This window comes from Tachypleus tridentatus, chromosome 2 (genome assembly GCF_004210375.1).
Source record: "Tachypleus tridentatus isolate NWPU-2018 chromosome 2, ASM421037v1, whole genome shotgun sequence".
NCBI lineage: Eukaryota > Metazoa > Arthropoda > Merostomata > Xiphosura > Limulidae > Tachypleus > Tachypleus tridentatus.
The window spans coordinates 48958941-48980026 of NC_134826.1; the positions used below are offsets into that span (position 1 = coordinate 48958941).

The 21086-nt window shown below is 35.7% G+C and overlaps 1 protein-coding gene across 3 annotated transcripts in view; it reads left to right on the plus strand.

Moving 5' to 3' along the window:
- Positions 1-21086, plus strand: part of LOC143243175 (ras GTPase-activating protein raskol-like) — a 199953-nt gene that overhangs the window by 73952 nt on the left and 104915 nt on the right. The window lies entirely within an intron of this gene.

A 21086-nucleotide genomic window follows, 5' to 3' on the forward strand; every position in this document is an offset into this window, starting at 1 on the left:
CATGGGTTCGATTCCTTTTGGTGGACTCAGCAGATAGCCAGATGTGGCTTTGCTATAAGAAAACCACACACACATAGCTCCGTCATCTCTTGATCGATGTGATATCTAACTAAAGTTTTGGCCTCAGGCTTTAATCTTGTCTGAAATAATTTCAAGTGCCGCTGCTATTGTTTCATATTTTTTCAATATTTTTATCAAAAAGTTGAATCTTTGAAATACAGTACTGCATATAAAACATTCAAATACGCTTGTTTATACGTACTCACGCACTGCCTTGAAAAACAAAAACCCTATAAGAATTAGTGTGAAATTAGGCTTACTGATGTGATGCGTACAAATTTGCACATTAGTGTTAAACTTGGCATAATAATTTTTAGCAAGAAAAATGCTTGTTTATATTGCAAATATTTTGGATGATGTGAAAGTTATTTCGAAAGCTTCTTCTCTTACCTTATATATTTTAAAATCTATTTATGCCTCAGTGAATAAAAAACTAATAAAAGTCTCAAAATAAATTATTGTAGCTTAACTTGATGCGTCTATAGATGGACAATCGCACCTGCCACCCAAATAGACATGTCGAATTTCATTGCAATCAACATTAATGGGGACAGTCGCTTGTAATTAATGTTTTTATGTTTCTGTTTTGTCTTACAATTTAGATAGCCAATAATAACGAGTTTGTTGTAAAGGCTGTAATCAGTTGAAATTACTGATTGTACATAAATGTACAGTTAGGTTTAGTTTTAACCCTGAGTTTGTTGTAAAGATAATTAAAATCACTGATTGTACATAAATATACAATTAGGTTTAGTTTTAACTCTAACCACGTTTGTTGTAAAGGTAGTGACTGTAATCGGTTAAAATAACTGATTGTTCCTAAATGTATAGTTAGGTTTATTTTTAACCCTAACCGAGTTTGTTGTGAAGGTAGTGATTGTAATCGGTTGAAATAACTGATTTTACATAGATGTACATAATCGAACCTGAAATTGTTACTTCTTTTTGTTTTTTTAAAGAATAAGGCTACACAATGATGAGCTATCAGCGTATGGAACCCAAAATTTTGGGGATATTAGTTCTCAAGCTTACTGCTGAGTCACTGACGGGACTTTTTTTATTGCAATCAACATTAATGGCGACAGTCATTTGTAATTAATGTGTGTATGCTTCTGTTTTTCTTTATAATTTAGATAGCTAATGATCTGATAATAATGTGTTGTTTTTTTGATTCTATGCCAAGAGTTAACGAGATTTTTATTTACCAAAAGGAACACGACAGTCATTAACTACAAAGAAAAAAATAACCTTCGTGTCTCGGGTTTCACTTGTCACGTTGTCAAGCTGCTAGATGTCGTTGTCTTAAAATGTTCACAGCAATAAGTACATTTTTCCCCGATTATTATCTTAACGAGGTTTTACGTCATCATGACATCTTTTGTATCCTCTCGTCGTATTCTTCCCATCTATCATCGTTTCGTTTAAACATATCTTTGTTATTTTGGGTAGTTGAGAATCGTTCATCTATATTATATCATTATCTTTTAATATTCTATATGAAAATTGAAATTTTCTCTTGTTGTTGTGTTTGGCCATTTTTTGTAGCTGTGAAGTAGGTCGTGTTGTTACATATAAACTAAATCAAAATGTATGAAATTTGTTAAAAAAAAACAACAGCCTCACCCACGAGTATGGGGATTATGTGACAAAATGAGATTCAGAAGGAGTTGTTATCTTTTCGTCACGATACTATGACGGCTCGTTCTTAAATCATTTACAGCTGTTAGAAGGACCTCTTTTGGCAGAAAAATAATAATTGTTCTTCTAGTTGCAAACCTGCAATCTCATTGGTGGAAGTTAATTCGTTGGCAGATCGATTGACCTATCGTGAGGAGTGAGAGAAAGTCGAGGTCGGTTACTTCGGGTTTCATCAAGTTTATATAAATGCGTGGATATATTGTTCAATCTCCCCCTCCATACACATACACAAAATAGGCGGAATACTATGCATTGATGCATTTAACGATTTAAAAACGATTCCTAGCTTCCAATATCATACACCAGATGGCGATTTTTAGATTGTTACAGTTCGTGGCTTATTTTTTAGAACTGTATTACATTCATTGCTGCGGAGGTCCGTTACCCAGTACTGGGGGTCATCAGCTCGATTGGGATAGGACAAACACAGTTTTTGTATCACTCATTACTTTAACAACTGGGTGAACGGTAAATCTACATACTTACAACGCTGAAATTTGGGGTTCGGTTCCCCCGCGATGAACACAACAGATTGCCTAATGTTGCTCTGCCATTAAAAAAAACAACAACACAACTAAACCTTGAACAGCTGTTTCGATGACCTGTAATATTTAGGTCGTTGCCCGCCACAATTAGATTTGCGGCTTTTGTTAGCAACAGTTTAATTACGTTTGTTTTAACGCGAAACGTTTTATTATTTTTTTTTAATTAATTTCACTCATGATTCAGGATAATTAGTATTTGCGATCCCGGACCGAGTTAACTGACCACAACATCAAAGGCAGATTATTATATTAGTATTTATAAGAAGGTATGAGTGAAGGTAAATAATAACATGTTAATCACTATATCCAATCCCGACGAAGCCGTTCCTTTAATATCAAACCGGCTGAGATACGACAAACATAGAAGTTATTTTTATACGTTTTCAGCGCAAAGCCATACAATGGACTGTCTACGTTCTGTCCACCGTGGGGGATTGAACCTCGGAGTTTAGCGTTGTATGACTACAGACTTACCGCTGACTCGTCAGTGGGGCCCGGCATGGCTAAGTGGTTAGGGTGCTTGACTCGTAATTTGAGGGTTGCGAACTCGAATTTTTGTCACACAAAATATGCTCACTCTTTCAGTGTGGGAGCGTTATAATATGCAGTCAATCCCACTATTCAGTGGTAAAAGAGTAGCCCAACAGTTGGCGGTTGGTGATGATGACTAGCTGTCTTACCTGAAGTTTCACACTGGTAAATTAGTGACAGATAGCGCAGACAGTCCTCGTGTAGTTTTGCGCGAAATTAAACAACCAAACAAGACCTATCAGGGGACGTTTCGATGTGAAAGATGATTAAACGTAATTCGTATCAGTGTTAGGTACTTGAAGTATGTCTGGAATAAAGTCCGTTTCGTTGCTTTATATTCGTACGCAGTCTGCGTAACCATGGGTACGTTATAAATATTTCATGTTCGAAAATACCGTAATAGCCAAGAGATAGTGGAGAAAGTTGTGTTGTTAATCAGCAGTTTTTAGTATACTGTGGTAAGTTGTAACTCATTATAAAATAACAGGTATTTGCCCCAGAATTTCTAGTTAAACATCCAAATACCTTGGTAAAAAGAAAACTTCAAACTGGAGATATTCTGGTTTGTATACGAGTTCGTTTTAAATACCGTTCTAATACATTAATGATTGAATTAATGACTGAAAAACATGTTGGAGTGAATAATTATCCCCCCCCCCAGTGGCACAGCGGTATATTTGCGGACTCGCACCGCTAGAAACCGGGTTGTGATACCCGTGGTGGGCAGGGTAGAGACAGCCCATTCTGTAGCTTTGTGCTTAATTCCAAAACAAACGATTAAAGCTACCTATACTACATTGATTCAAACGTATCGTACGTGTAGGTATATGTCTAACTTACGTATTCGATTCAGGGTATCGAACATTCAGGGTAGTTAAACATTTTTTGGATCACATTTAAATTCTTCGGATGAAAACAAGGAAAACTTTGTTATATTTGTCCTCCTGTAGTTTTAGTGTTCATGTAGAGTTAATTTGTATATACCGCAAGATTCCATCACAAATTGTTAAGGACCGTATTTTTCGTTCTAAACATACAAACTGACAGTTATCCTTAGAGAAAAAGCATATTGACGTCAGTTTGATCTTACTGTAGAGATTTATGGGTAAGCTGTTTTGCTTTGAATAATCGGTTTAGGGTTCCCCTTTTAAAGATGTTCGTTCGCTGGATAGAATGTTAATATTTGTACTTGTCAGTATTTGAGTTAGAGGTTACGATTAGTAGAAGAAAGCTTTTGAAGTTTATTGAATAATCTAACACGTGCCCTTCTACTGCCCCTTCCCCCCACCATCATTGTAATTTGTTCATCAGTGGGGAAACCACCCACATAAAAACCCAACTCAATTTCGATTTTTGACAGATGATGCCACGTGTGTTAACACAAGTTATTACGATGACAAACCAAGAAAGCGTGAAGATATGTCGTAGCCCTGACTTAGTTCATGCCTTTAGAGTCTCAAAACACACTTGTCGTTTCGTGATAACTAAATGTGACACATATACACTTGTCAGCAACGTGTGTCTTCTGTCAACCTCCCTTTCAATTGTACTGTCGTGTGGCTGGAGGGTACGTGGCCCTAGCTTGATGCTGGTGGAGTTGTTGATGTTTTAATTGAGCCAAGCATGGAGTCGTGTCGAGAGTGGTGTCATATTGTGTATTTTACAAAAAGAAATGTATATGTAGTTAAAACTGCATAGGCGACAATTAAAGAACAATTTGAACAGTCGCCAAGTTTTGTGATATTTTTATTTAAAGAAGCGTGGCGTTTCGAACTAGCTAGGCTGTAAGTTGTATGACTTGACGACGAGCGTTGACTCTAAACTTCACCATTCTTTAAACAAAAATATAACAAGAACTTGGCGGTTGTTCAGCTCGTTCTTTAATTTCATATTATATGTTCACCTTCGGAATGGAAAGTAAAAACTATACATTTTTCCTTCTTTCGTAATGAGGTAAATTTATTTTTGATATCGTATTGACCGAAATAAAAGCAACGTTATTGGATTAGTTTCATAGTTTTCTTTTTATATGCTTCCTAGTCGTATGCCTGAGGATTTATATTCCTAGAAACAGGGTTTCGATGCTCGTAGTAGGCAGAGCAAACATAGCCCATTGTGTAGCTCTATGCTTAATAATAAACAACAGCAATAACTTCTTTTTTAATGTCTTATTTTTTAAAACATTATTAATTTTTCGGCAAGCGTCCAGTTTTCTTCGGTTTATCTGGTCTTGTGGACATTGGTGTCAACAAATAAGCTTTCAAACTGTTTTGTTAACTCTGGTGTCAACAAATTAGCTATCAAGCTCTACAGCTAAACTGACACCTCTCAGGTAAAAAGTGATATGTATATGGACTTACAACGCTATAATCCGAGTTTCAATACCCGTGGCGAGCAGAGCACAGATATCACATTATGTATCTTTGTATTTAATTAGAAACAACCAACCAACCAAGAAACAAAACTGACATAGGTAACAAGCTAATTGCAAACGCTATTAGCGACACTGGAACCATGGTAGACATAGGAGTCCCTATTTGATTATATCAAACATGTAATTAATTCGCGATTCTTATACCTTAATTTGTACGTCTTATCTCCCAGGTTAAATTCACAGAAAGGGCACTGCTCAGGTAGACTATTTGACGCCCTGACAATGAAAGTGTTTTCCGCCCTCACATAAAAATATGTTATTTAAATATTATCAGAATGAAACAGAAACTAACTTCATTATATTGAATTTCACTGTTAGTTACTGTCACTATTAGTTACTCACTCTTAGTTACTGTCACTATTAGTTACTGTCACTGTTAGTTACTGGTTTGCTATTTTTTTAATTTGTCTGATATTTTGTTCTAAAAATTTGACTCCCTTTACCTCTGTTATTGCCTTGTTTTCTTTGTCTGTTAACAGAAGTTGTAAAAAGAGTGGTATTATATTTTTGTTTTTCTGTTTTAACCAGTAGAGGCCCGGCATGACCAGGTGGGTTAAAGCGTTCGACTCATAATCTGAGGGTCGTGGGTTCGAATCCCCGTCACACTAAATATGCTCACCCTTTCAGCCGCGAGGATGTTATAATGTTGCAGTCAATCCCACCATTTGTTGGTAAAAGACTAGCTCAAGAGTTGGCGGTGGGCGATAATGACTAGCTACCTTCTCTCTAGTCTTATACTGCTAAATTATGGACGGCTAGCGCAGATAGCCCTCATGTGGCTTTGCGCGAAATTAAAAAAAATTAATCAGTAGAACTTAAAACAATAAGATATAATCTATTAAAATGTAAAATTACTATTGCGAATATTAGATTTAAAGTTGCCAACCTTCTGTCGAGGAACAAACAAAAACTTCCTTTTAGGGTTGTTGATGATGATGTTTTAGCTCAAAATCTCTGAGCACAGCGGGGAATCAAAACCCGCATCTTGGTTGTAAGTTCGAAAAAAAGAAAAGAAAAACAAAAACAAACACAAGCAATGTTGTGAATTTGCTGCAGATCGACCAATCACGTTAGACGACTGAACAAAGTTATTGATTTCGATAGTCATCATGGGCAGCTTTTAAGCCTAAAAGCGTTATACGATATAAAGAATAAAGTATATATTTGGCATAATAACAGAGTCGTAAGATCTTTTGTACGTGGAAGCGTTTGGAACGATTACCAAGAAAAGAGAATTTAAAGAAATGACTACTGAAGTTTACAAAGTGTGTTTCTTCAACAAATTCTGTAACTAAAATTGTAACTATTATAGAGTTGTTTTACACAATTAAATCACAAAGTTTATAAAGTGTGTTTCTTCAACAAACTCTAACTAAAATTGTAATTATTATAGAGTTGTTTTACACAATTAAATCACAAAGTTTATAAAGTGTCTTTCTTCAACAAATTCTGTTGTTTTAACTAAAATTATAACTAACAAATTCTTAACTAAAATTGAGTTGTTTTACACAATTAAATCACAAAGTTTATAAAGTGTCTTTCTTCAACAAATTCTGTAACTAAAATTGTAACTATTATAGAGTTGTTTTACACAATTAAATCACAAAGTTTATAAAGTGTCTTTCTTCAACAAACTCTAACTAAAATTGTATTTATTATAGAGTTGTTTTACACACTTAAACCACAAAGTTTATAAAGTGTCTTTCTTCAACAAACTCTAACTAAAATTGTATTTATTATAGAGTTGTTTTACACACTTAAACCACAAAGTTTATAAAGTGTCTTTCTTCAACAAACTCTAACTAAAATTGTAATTATTATAGAGTTGTTTTACACAATTAAATCACAAAGTTTATAAAGTGTCTTTCTTCAACAAATTCTGTAACTAAAATTGTAACTATTATAGAGTTGTTTTACACAATTAAATCACAAAGTTTATAAAGTGTCTTTCTTCAACAAATTCTGTAACTAAAATGGTAACTATTATAGAGTTGTTTTACACAATTAAATCACAAAGTTTATAAAGTGTCTTTCTTCAACAAACTCTAACTAAAATTGTATTTATTATAGAGTTGTTTTACACAATTAAACCACAAAGTTTATAAAGTGTCTTTCTTCAACAAACTCTAACTAAAATTGTATTTATTATAGAGTTGTTTTACACATAAAGTGTCTTTCTTCAACAAATTCTGTTAAACCACAAAGTTTATAAAGTGTCTTTCTTCAACAAACTCTAACTAAAATTGTAATTATTATAGAGTTGTTTTACACAATTAAATCACAAAGTTTATAAAGTGTCTTTCTTCAACAAATTCTGTAACTAAAATTGTAACTATTATAGAGTTGTTTTACACAATTAAATCACAAAGTTTATAAAGTGTCTTTCTTCAACAAATTCTGTAACTAAAATTGTAACTATTATAGAGTTGTTTTACACAATTAAATCACAAAGTTTATAAAGTGTCTTTCTTCAACAAATTCTGTAACTAAAATTGTAACTATTATAGAGTTGTTTTACACAATTAAATCACAAAGTTTATAAAGTGTCTTTCTTCAACAAATTCTGTAACTAAAATTGTAACTATTATAGAGTTGTTTTACACAATTAAATCACAAAGTTTATAAAGTGTCTTTCTTCAACAAATTCTGTAACTAAAATTGTAACTATTATAGAGTTGTTTTACACAATTAAATCACAAAGTTTATAAAGTGTCTTTCTTCTACAAACTCTAACTAAAATTGTAACTATTTTAAATAGTTGTTTTACACAATTAAATCACAAAGTTTATAAATTGTCTTTCTTCAACAAACTCTAACTAAAATTGTAATTATTATAGAGTTGTTTTACACAATTAAATCACAAAGTTTATAAAGTGTCTTTCTTCAACAAACTCTAACTAAAATTGTAATTATTATAGAGTTGTTTTACACAATTAAATCACAAAGTTTACAAAGTGTCATTCTTCATTAAATCCTGGCCTGGCATGGCCAAGTGGATTAAGGCGTTTGACTTATAATCTGAGGGTCGCGGGTTCGAATCCCCGTCGCACTATACATTCTCGCCCTTTCAGTCGTGGGGGCATTATAACGTGTTGTCAATCCCACTATTCTGTGGTAAAATAGTAGCCCAAGAGTTGGCGGTGGGTGGTGATGACTAACTGCCTTCCCTTTAGTCTTACACTGCTAAATTAAAAATGGCTAGGCATTATACTCCAAAAAGAAGGAAAATTTAGATATAGGGAAGAAAGCAACTACATGAGCGTGATATTGTACATAAGATATTATGCAATGTAAGAACTGATTGAAGCTTCGTGTGAGAGAACTTTAATAACAAGGAACCTCCCATGAGTTGCGTACTGCCTATTTGTGATCAAATAGATGACATGATATAGATTTGTAATTACATGGCGGTTTGTGTATACGTGTCGTAACTGTAGTGGTTGTGATGTCATCAGTTTATCTCGACATGTTATTAGCTTTTTCACGATCCATCTCATTTACGATAAGGAATTCGTTTCATCTTTAGTACTCAGTATACATATATTCCAATTAGACAAGCTATGTGGATTAGAAGAACGTGTCGTTTCGGTTCAAAATCCTGTCCTGTTTGATGATGCGTGTACAAAGAGATTGCGATAACTCCACGAAACGGGTGAAATACGTGTATCTTTCAGCAATGTCCTTGGGGTTGACTGTGGTAAAGTGAAGACAGTTATATTATCGGTAGTGCTATATACATTGGGAATCCAAGTCTTTAAACATACCATTTAAAACTCATTCAAGAACTTTTTCTGAGACAGAATTGGTAAGTACAATATGGTGATGCTATATAAGATCCAAAAGTGGACCACTGGCTACAACATACCACTCCAAACTCTGTCAGGAGCTCTTGCTGACACAGAGAGTTGGTAAGTACAATATGGTGATGTTATTTGTTATTTATCAGTGGACTACTGGCTACAGAGTACCTCTCCAAACTCCGTCAGGAACTCTTGGTGAGACAGAGAATTGGTAAGTACAATATGGTGATGTTATTATTATTCATCAGTGGACTACTGCTTGGAGAATACAGTTTATTTAATTGATAATGGTCTAGCAGTATAAGAGTTTTTTTCAAACTAAGCCTGGGGAAGTGTCGAACACAAACTGAATCATATCCCACAATGCACTATGGAAAAATAGCTACGTGTAATTATTATACTATGCCAAAATGTAGGAAAGGTACACAATAGACGTGCTGTTAATGTTTGAAAAAGAAACAAGCAAACGAACTAAATCTGTATAAAGGAAATATCTGTATAAATATAGTACTACTGTTTGTTGTATGTTCATGTAACTACTTCCTAGAAGTGTTATGGAGGTTAATTAGGTCCTTGTCGAGGTACATACAGTATTACGTATTTTACCATTACCTCACCTTCTGTGGATGGATGTTCACCATACTTGGTTTGTCCACTGAAAGAAACTTACAGATATTTAATTTTGCATTGCATTTTACAGTTTTTTTGGCGTTTGTTTTTTTATCACTATTTCTCCCCTTGTTAAACTAACTTCACCAAATTTAGTGTCAAGGTTCGTCAGTTCCATGGAGAGATGCACGGAAAATTCAATTTTGCGGTTTTATTGGGAGTTCATGCGTTTTTTTACAATTAAATATAAGGAAAGCAGCTTTTTATGGCCAGAGATAACATTTCATTAATCATGAATTTGCATAACTTTTGTTCAGGGGACGGGTACTCCAGCCTGTATATACGTACTGGTATATGGTTTATATGAACCAACCCATCAAATTTTACGAGGCTTGCAATCTCGTTCTCTTGCTCTCTTCAGTGGCGGAACGGTATGTCTTTGGATTTACAACGCTAGAAACCAGGATTCGATACACAGTTAGTCCTTTATGTAGCTTTGTGGTTAACTAGAAACAAATAAACATCTCGTTCAGCACGACAGAATACATTTTTACACATGCTGTCTGCTTGCAAGAACTTCTGGTTTTATACATTATATAGTGTATAACCATTAAAGCTCTGCTCATGTTTTTATTCCATCTCTCTTTTATATCACTGAACTGTTTTATATTCATCAAGATTTTACTTCCAGTAATTCTGTTTCTAAATAAGGATGCATCAGTGTTACATCACGGCTTCGTAAGTTATATTTAGCGATAATATTATTTTGGAATGTAAGCATTCATTCATTATTTTTGTAATTAGTTGTTTTTCGTTTTGTCATTTTCTTCAATTCTCAAAGTTGGTTTTTAGTAGAAAATGTTCAGAAATGTTGTTCTAAAGAAGCGCCCTCATCTCTGTGAAATCTTCGAATCGGGTCAATATACATCAGTGTGTGTGTTAGAAAGAAGTTGTACCAAGATGGTACTGTTTGCTGTTGAATTCCACACCAAGACGGTGCTGTTTGTTGTTGGATTCAACTCCGTGATGGTGCTGTTTGTTGTTGGATTCCACACCGAGATGGTGCTGTTAGTTATTGGGTTTCACATCAAGATGATGCTGTTTGTTGTTGGGTTTCACACCAAGTTGATGCTGTTTGTTGTTAGGTTCCACACCAAGATGGTGCTGTTTGTTGTTGGATTCCACACTTTAACAGTTACATGCCCTACTTGCTACAAGAAATTGTTTCTTGTGATTAAACTTAGTACCAGAATCAGGGCTGTTTTATGCAATGGACAAAAGGGGTAGTTGCCCAGAACCCACCGCTGGTTGTGGCTATAATAAATAAATAATAATAATAAATCAGTTGTTTTTAAGAAATACATTTGTTTCATGTTTTATTTCCATAGTTTATCTTATCATTAACATTGTGTTTGAATTTCGCGCACAGCTACACGAGAGCTATCTGCGCTAGCCGTCTCTAATTTAGCAGTGTAAGACTAGAAGGAAGGCAGCTTGTCATCACTACCCAGTGGGGCGTTATAACGTTACAGTCAATCCCACTATTCGTTGGTAAAAGAGTAGCCCAAGAGTTGGCGGTGGGTGATGATATGACTAGCTGCCTTCCCACTAGTCTTACACTGCTAAATTAGGGACCGCTAGCCCAGATAGCTCTCGTGTAGCCTTGCGCGAAATTCAAAAAACAAACAAAATTTCAGTAAACTGAGTTTCTGTAATAAAACGTCAAGTTTTGTATTATTGGAAAATTCCTGGAAATGAACTTGACAAAGACAAAAAATGCCTACATATTATTAGCTCTACTTACAAACATGGTTATGAATTTCAAGTTGACCAGTGTTAGTGTAAATTCTGCTTTCGTCAGAAGACCATATTACTTCTGTAGAACAAGAAATGTGGGCAGAGTTTTCTTGTTAACGTCTCACGACAAGATCTGAAACGTAATCACCCATTGACACTGGCCAACAACTCCACTCATTATTCCGTATCGTCCATATGTAGTAGGCTTAAGTAAAAGCTACGTAACTGCTCTAATTTTAAACTTGTCGCAAGAAATGAGGTCACACTTCTTTAAAGATACAGAAGCTAATCGAAGATAATGGTTGGTTTTATTGATCAAAAGCAAGCTGACGTCATGATTTCCTCGATTAAGCCGTTTCTATCTGATAATAAATAACTACAACCCTACTTATCTTTCATAAAATAATGAACTCACGGAACCGTTTTTTTAAACATGTGACCTTACTTTGAGACCAAAATATTATATGTATATCGTCTGCTCATCTTTTAAATGATAAATATCGGTTTCTATTTATCTGTATGGTGGAGAGATGAGTCACGTGCCTCAACTCTGCTGCATATACGTATATGTTCAAAAACTTGGGTTTGTTTTAAACTTTTTCACACAAAGTGCACAACCATTCTTAACGTATCGAATAGAGAAAAGTTCAACAGCATTCACCGCCAACTCTTGTCTTACAGAAGAGTGAGATCTCACAGGAAGTTTTGTAGCGCCCCCATACGGCCCCAGAGTGTGAGGTGCGATTTCGTGGTTACTGGATACTTAGATTAACTAGACAGGTCAGGTGTTTAGGGCGCTTCGCTCATAATCTGAGGGCTGTGGATTTCATTTCCCGCTCCACAAAAGTTGCTTGTCCTTTCAGCCATGGGGGCGTTATTATCATTACCATCCACAGTCAACTCATGGGCTGCTATTTTAACAACGAATTGTGGGATTGATCATCATATTAAAACACCACGACGGCTGAAAGGGCGAGCATATTTAGTGGGACTATGATTCATACCCGTGATCACCAGATTACGAGTCGAGTGCGCTAATCATCTGCCTAAGCTGGGCCTCTTTTACCTAAGATCAAAGTCATACATTAATTGTAAAATAATTCTTGGCATGGCCAACCACAAATTTGTAACACTTTCACTCAGAATGAGGCAATCCCACAATTCGTTGGTAAAGAGTAGCCCAAGATCTAAATAAACCTGAATCATTATTCTCAACCATTACTTGCAGAATTTTAGGATCCATATAATCCAGCTTCTATTACGTGTTTTGTTTCAGTTTCGCGCAAAACTATATAAGAGCTGTCTACACTAGCAGTGAATGACCATAGGAAAGGTACCTAGCTGGTCATTACCACCCATCGTCAACTCTTGGGCTACTATTTTAACAACGAATTGTGGGATTGATCGTAACATTATAACGCCCCGACGGTTAAAAGGGCGAGCGTATTTGGTGGAACTATGATTCGTACTCGCGATCACCAGATTACGAGTCAAGTGCCTTAATGATCTGCCTATGCTGGGCCTCTTTTACATAAGATCAAAGTCATACATTAATTGTAAAATAATTCTCAGCATGGCCAACCACGAATTTGTAACACTTCACTAAGAATGAGGCAGTATCAAAACATACTTGAAATAGATCGTATTTGTTGTTATGCGCGAATTCCTTAACTTTTGATATTTCCCGAATCACTAGAAGAAGTTAGTAACTTCAATAGATTTTTAACGACGCGAATTTTACACTTATGTAATGCTGATGTACACTGAATGGTAGAATTTATTAAAGAAATTTTATGCTTGTTATGAACCCTCGTAACCTGAGGGTTGCGGGTTCTAATCCCCGTCACACCAAACATGCTCGCCCTCTCAGCCGTGGGGGCGTTATAATGTGACTGTCAGTTCCACTATTCGTTGGTAAAAGAGTAGCCCAAGAGTTGGCGGTGGGTGGAGATGGCTAGCTGCTTTCCCTCTAGTCTTACACTGCAAAATTAGGGACGGCTAGTGTAGCTATCCCTCGTGTAGCTTTGCCCGAAATTCAAAAACAAAGAAACAAACACTAGCACCACTTTTGAAATACTTTAAGTAAGACTTGTGAGAAAATTAGTTTCGAAATCTTTTGTATTTTGTCGAGACGTCATATTCAGTAAATATTTGTGAAAGATGGGGGCCACAGTGAATTCATACACGTAACAAGAAACGAATACGTTAATCCTAAGTAATTTGTTCCCCATTAATATGTATTTTGTATACCCATTCAGCACGTAGAGTTTCCTCTCACGTGAGAAGAAAAGCGAGAGCGTGGGGAGCTGTCTCACGTGAACACGTTTCTAAGATGATTATCACCATAAAGAAGAAAAAAATTGTGCTTTAAAAATACCACGAACTATGTCGTTACCACAAAGGACAACGTGCCTTAAGTGTTCCGAGCATCTAATTCATACTCTCGAATTTTCTTCTTTTCTCTCTCTCTGTAAATATCCATTTCTTAACGGATTAGAACGTAATTTTAAAATGCATAAGATATGACCACAGCGAATACTTTTTGTGAACGACACACGATTAGCGAATAGTCTAAAACAACTAAAATAAAGGAGTGGTTAAAAAAATAATTGTTGTTCATCACTGTTTCTAATTGTTTGGCAACTAAAGCCAAGAATGTTCCGTTGTTGTAAGATTCGGTTTTAAGTTTATCAACATTCATTTTTTTTATCGGGTAACAATCATTAAAATAATAAACCCTACAGAATCGTTCTATAAATACAGCCTTTTGTTCAGCTTTCCAATAATATTTCAATCTCAATTTGACAGGAGTGAAATAAACATGAAAGTAAACGAGAAAAAAAAAGGAGAAGGAACTAGGTAACAATATCGCTCAGTGATAAGTATATATTAGTTGGAGTACCCGCCCTGAATACGGAAGTTATATAAAGAACTAGGTAACAATATCGCTCAGTGATAAGTATATATTAGTTGGAGTACCCGCCCTGAATACGGAAGTTATATAAAGAACTAGGTAACAATATCGCCCAGTGATAAGTATATATTAGTTGGAGTACCCGCCCTGAATATGGAAGTTATATAAAGAACTAGGTAACAATATCGCCCAGTGATAAGTATATATTAGTTGGAGTACCCGCCCTGAATATGGAAGTTATATAAAGAACTAGGTAACAATATCGCCCAGTGATAAGTATATATCAGTTGGAGTACCCGCCCTGAATACGGAAGTTATATAAAGAACTAGGTAACAATATCGCTTAGTGATAAGTATATATTAGTTGGAGTACCCGCCCTGAATACGGAAGTTATATAAAGAACTAGGTGACAATATCGCCCAGTGATAAGTATATATTAGTTGGAGTACCCGCCCTGAATACGGAAGTTATATAAAGAACTAGGTAACAATATCGCCCAGTGATAAGTATATATTAGTTGGAGTACCCGCCCTGAATATGGAAGTTATATAAAGAACTAGGTAACAATATCGCCCAGTGATAAGTATATATTAGTTGGAGTACCCGCCCTGAATACAGAAGTTATATAAAGAACTAGGTAACAATATCGCCCAGTGATAAGTATATATTAGTTGGAGTACCCGCCCTAAATACAGAAGTTATATAAAGAACTAGGTAACAATATCGCCCAGTGATAAGTATATATTAGTTGGAGTACCCGCCCTGAATATGGAAGTTATATAAAGAACTAGGTAACAATATCGCCCAGTAATAAGTATATTTTAGCTGGAGTACCCGCCCCGTCTAAGGAAGGATATAAAGAACTAAGTAACAATACCGCCCAGTGATATGTATGTATTAGCTTGAGTACCCGCCCCGTCTACGGAAGTTATATAAAGAACTAAATAACAATATCGCCCAGTGATAAGTATATATTAGTTGGAGTACCCGCCCTGAATATGGAAGTTATATAAAGAACTAGGTAACAATATCGCCCAGTGATAAGTATATATTAGTTGGAGTACCCGCCCTGAATACGGAAGTTATATAAAGAATGAGGTAACAATATCGCCCAGTAATAAGTATATTTTAGCTGGAGTACCCGCCCCGTCTAAGGAAGGATATAAAGAACTAAGTAACAATACCGCCCAGTGATATGTATGTATTAGCTTGAGTACCCACCACGTCTATGGAAGTTATATAAATTATTGGTTAATGAAAGGTTATCTAATGAGTTCATAGAGTTGCTTCCCCTCTGTGTAACTGTAAGGAACTTATAGAAAAATTGCGAAACACAATTTCCGAAAACGTAAGTTTACATATTTTCCCATGGACCCAATGAACCTCCATACTAACCTGGGTGAAGATCCATCCACATCCTGTGAAGTACTTACATGGACGTACAACAGACAGTAATATTATAATTATATAGATGTCTATAATTTTCCAAACTGACGTGCTTGAGGAACAGACAAAACACATTTAGTAATTCGTTTTCGTCTACGAGAACCGACGAGATTACATTGATCATGGCCAGGTGGTTAGGGAGATTTCTACTTGTAATCTGAGGGTCACGGGTCACACCAAACATGCTCGACGTTTCAGCTGTGGGATGTTATAATGCTACGATCAATCCAACAATTTGTTCTAAAAGATTAGCCCAAGAGTTAAGGGTGGATGATAATGACTAGCTAACTCCTCTCTAATCTTACACTGCTAAATTAGCGACGGCAAGCGCAGATAGCCCTCATGTAGCTTTCCGCGAAATTCAAAACAAGCAAACAACCTAACAGTACCTTGATCTCTGGTAACCCTAATCTGTAATCCAGAACTTTGGTTGGGTTTGTAAGACATGTATAACTGAGTAATAGTTAACTGCGTTTAGTACCTGCGATGTTGAAAATACATTTTACTTTATTTCAGAAATATATCGATACTGCATGCCACGTGTCTATTTCGTTTGAGTACCCAATAAACAATGGTCGCACGAAATATGTTATACGTAATTGGTTTATTTTCTAAGAACTTCGAGGATCAGGCGTGGCCACTGGTTGCTCTTCATAAGGTCTAAGGTTCGAGCTGTGATATGTCGCTGAACCATACTTCGCAGTTCTCAGCTGTAATAGTATTATAGGCGTGACAGTTTATTTGACTATTTGGTTTAAAGTAGTCTTACAAGGAGCGGGTGTTTCTGGCTGTTTACCTTCCTCTTTGGTCAGCGGTCCTAAATCGATGATGATTATTCTTGAATATTAGGGAATTTCGGGGCTCATCCAGCCCAAGTATCGCATAATATGTTCAGGTTAAAATACCCACTACTTTCTTTTTGCAGTAGTGCGTGCATTACTGCGTAGAATCGGATTATTTACGAGTTATGACAATTCGATATTTGATTCTCAAGAAATATTTTGCAAACAGTAATATAAAACATATCGATTATTGTATCTGGGACACGAATATCCTTCCTATTCTCGGACTGAAAACCTACCTCCTAGTATATTCAAAAATAAAATTATTCTGCAGTTCTCTGCATTAACATAAACATACTGACAAAAAATAATGAGACGCATACGCTATCCGTCACGTCTGTAAGATCTCTACCTGGAGGTTAGTAAAATTATTGATTATTTCTTTAAAGTGCTTCGTGTGTTGGTTTAGGTTATAATTACACTTCTGTTAGCCAGAGGTATTTTTACACTTATCCAGAAGCGTTGCTAGGCGCCGGCACACAGGAAACTTGTTCTTAATCCCCTAGTTGGTGTCTTGAAAAAATCTTAATAAAGAACTACGAACGATATTATACTGTAAAGCCTCTCTGTTCGTATCCTCTGATGATAAATTTACGAACTTACAACGCTGAAATCTGAGGTTCAGTTCTCAGTTGTGAAGAATTTGTTTTTAAAACAATGTTTTCTCACCCTCTTTTGCTGAGTTTTGTTTTGTCTGAAGGAATTATATCTGCGTACTTATAAACGTAAAGCGATAACAATACAGTGTAATATTATTGTAAAACTCATTGAACATCTGGCAAATAACATCAAAGTTTCGTTTCAGTTCTGTTTAATGTGAGACTATACCCTAAATTTGACATAACGTTTTATATTCTTATTTGAAGAAAAACAGTCGGATATCTATCTTTGTCTTTTAGATTCTAGTGATCCTAATATCAGATGGTTGTCACGTCTAGTGACTGTCAGACGCTCTGTCACCCAGTAGCTTAGCGGTGAGTCTAAGGGCTTATAACGCTAAGAATCGTGTTTTAATTCCTGTGGTAAGCATAGCACATTGTTTAGCTTTGCGCTTAATAACAAATAAACAAAACAGGGCTATCAAATAGGAAGCACAAGTCATGTTGCCTAGTGGTCATTTTTAGACTTAACATAGTTACTCTCAATATTATTATTATTATTATTTATATATATAAAACCAGTGTCATCATGAAACCATCTGTCCAATAAATTATTTTCAATAAGAATGTTACAGTGTCGGACTTAAACTCCACCGGTTGCAGGCTGCTCTTGAACATGTTTGACCAGGTATCTTCCGGCCAATCAAAAAGGAGTCTTTCAAGAACCTATAGGCTTGTGACTCATGACCAGCTCAGCTCTGAAAAAAACAAAACAAAAAACACACGAAGCGCCCGCTTGGTTTTCTAACTCTCACGTTGGCTCTAGGTAATCTAATCGGTGGTTTGGGACAACTTCGGCTTGAGCTAAAGAACCGAGCAGGTTTGTAGAAAAACCTTGGACGTAGTAAAGCACGTGTACGTAAAGCGTAGAGCAAATTTGTTATAATTCTATTTTACCGTTTTTGTGTTAAACGTGACGGTTGCTTGAAGTGTCGAGTGCTCTGAAAATTCACAGGTGTTAGAATATTGTCAGAGAACTTAAAAAGAAAAGGTGTGCTGTTGTCCTGATATCCGGTTTAAATGTTCCATCCGGAAACCTGGCGGATTTATAAATAAGTAAGGAGATCGTACATTCCGATTCGAAGGAACACTGAGTTTCATAGGTCAAATGTAACATTTTAACTCTGACCCGAGTCTTGTTGCTCTAAGTGTTTTTTCATAATCTACGTAATAGCTTTTAAAAACTCATTTATTAAGCCTGAACTCCAAAATAAATCAAATTTCGTAGGAAATATTTCGGGTATTTTTTATAGTGTGTTTGTAGAATCGCTCGTCTGTTGAAGAGTGCCTCGTTTATATGTACTTGTGCTTCGAATCTGTTGTTTAAATCTTGGTTTGAGGGTAGCAGCATGTTGAGTGACCGTTGGTACACTTGCAGACCATCGTCGATCAGCGATGTTTGTATTCTGGTCCCTATTCCACGAGCTCGTCTTCGATGGCCCACCAAGGATGTAAGTGTTAGATAGGCTTAACTGTTCTGTATATTGTACCTCATCTTTACGTAACTGGAGCACAGTTGAAATGACAACAAAATTTGTTTTTCTAATACTTTCAATAAATAATCACTTACTGATGAATGGACTTGCGTATATTAATTTATAAAACTAGCTGTCGCCAGCCTTTGCAGTCTATGATAGAAAGTCGTTTGAAAGACGGAGGTTGGCATTATATTTGAACCCGTTTTTTTCGTCATAAGTTTTTATTAGAATTTACACGCATTTAAAACAAAAAATTTCTTATAAGAGCCGAAGTCATGGAGCCCTATGTTCTTTAACTCGTTGGATTCTCGCTATCAAATCAGAAAACTGATTATAGGATCATTTCCGAATGTTCGATAAATGCTGATTTCCGAATACATAAGTCATAGGTCGACTTCCAGTTTAATGTGGTCCCGATAAAGTACACAGCTGATTCAAAATATGTAATTCATATCACTTTTATGTGTTTTATGGATGAACCAATTATTTTCACCCACGTATAGATTCTACTACGAAAACTAGCCTGGCCTAAGTAAATTAGTTCTTTAATTTCTCACTGTGTGAGGCTGATGGGAAAACGTTCAATGTATGTATACTTGTAGTTTATAAGATCAAGACTCATTTAAATATGTCTTACTATACGTGTTTCATAAAGCTTTTATTACGTTTTTAACTTTTCAACAAGCTCCAGCCTCAAAAAATTCAGCAATCGCGAGGAAAAATAATGAATAGAAATACCATCAACGGAACTCTATCTTCGCATCAGATTACTAACGTAGATCGGTTGTTTCCGGATTAATACCCGAAGGAGAAACCTGCCCTGTAAAATCAAGCAGTAGTGATCAGTTTTATCTCGGTTTGCTGGGAGCGAGATATTTGTAAGTTTGGAAGTCCCTGCACGTCCTGATTGATTTATTAATAATTCCCTCCAATTTTTACTCACGTGTGCCAATCGAAGACACGTAAGAAGTTCCAGCAGATACTTACAAATGCTACAAGGAAACGTTTTAAATGATTTTAGGTATTCCATTGTCATGTATCTAAGCTACTTGACATTCTACGCGCACACGTATCAGTTGCCAATTAAAGTAAAGTAATGTCTTCGCACATTCGACTTTTTTTTCTGATTAAATTATTAAGGAAGATCTAATCATATATTTAGTGTTTCCTGCTGTTCTCCAGGTATTCTGACTTTTTTATTACTTCCGTTTTCCGTAACTTAGTTAATATCCAAACGTTGCAGCTGTCTCGGGGGCGCGAGTGAAGCTCAAATCCTTGTGGTACAACAAAATTTTCCCCGCTGTTGCCGCATCATGCTAATGACAGTCAATCCCTCATTATGTGGTAGGGTCCAACTGACTAGGTGTCTTCTCTGTGGTCAGTCATTCAGATGTAGTAACGGCGGCAGATAATGTTAGCAGCTTTGCTATAAAAAACATAAAATATATACAAACAGGTTTCTCAGTTTAAAATTCGTCCAAACTGTTCTCTTTACAAGTAAGTTAAGTTCCAAGAAGGGGGGAGTTCTTATTAAGGAGAATAAGCAGGTGTATATCGTGGTATTATTAGTAATTTTGATATAATTTTCAATTAGGCTATCATCAAAGTTTGACGGCATGGATCTTTGTTTTTGCTGTTTTTTTTTTTTTTTTAAATAAGTAAACCTTTCAGGATTTAGGACAATGGAAAGTTTCATATTTTACTTTGGATGACTCGTGGCATTGTGGGAAATTAATAGGTAGTAAGTAACCTCGTATATGACATAGATAATTGTCAATAATAAATGTTCGAAGCAAATTTTTTCCTCTGATTGCTTCCTACCGTCTTGAACGCCACTAGTTTCAAGTAGCAGAAAATAACTTTCTTAAAAGTTACGGAGGCAAAGAAGTGCCATCACGTATTTTCATAAAATTCATTTTTTTAAACCCTTCAGTTGCTCGTCGGTAAGTTTAAAGGCTCGAAACGCTAAAAGTAGCGTTTCGATATCCGTGATTGGCATTGCACGGACAGTCAGCCCATTGTTTAGATTTGTGCTTAACAACAACTGAACAAGCAAATATATATATAATTTTGGTTCATCCAGCACCCACTTGTTCTCAATCATATATACTCTAACTGATGTTATTTATTAATATCTTGAGATACAAGCTCACATGTATACTTATCGATTTATTAGTAACTCACTATTTAATTTCTGGGAGAAAGTATTTATATTTGCAACAAAAGTGTCAGGAATTGAAGTCTGAACTTGTACGTTATTGGGTAAAGAAAT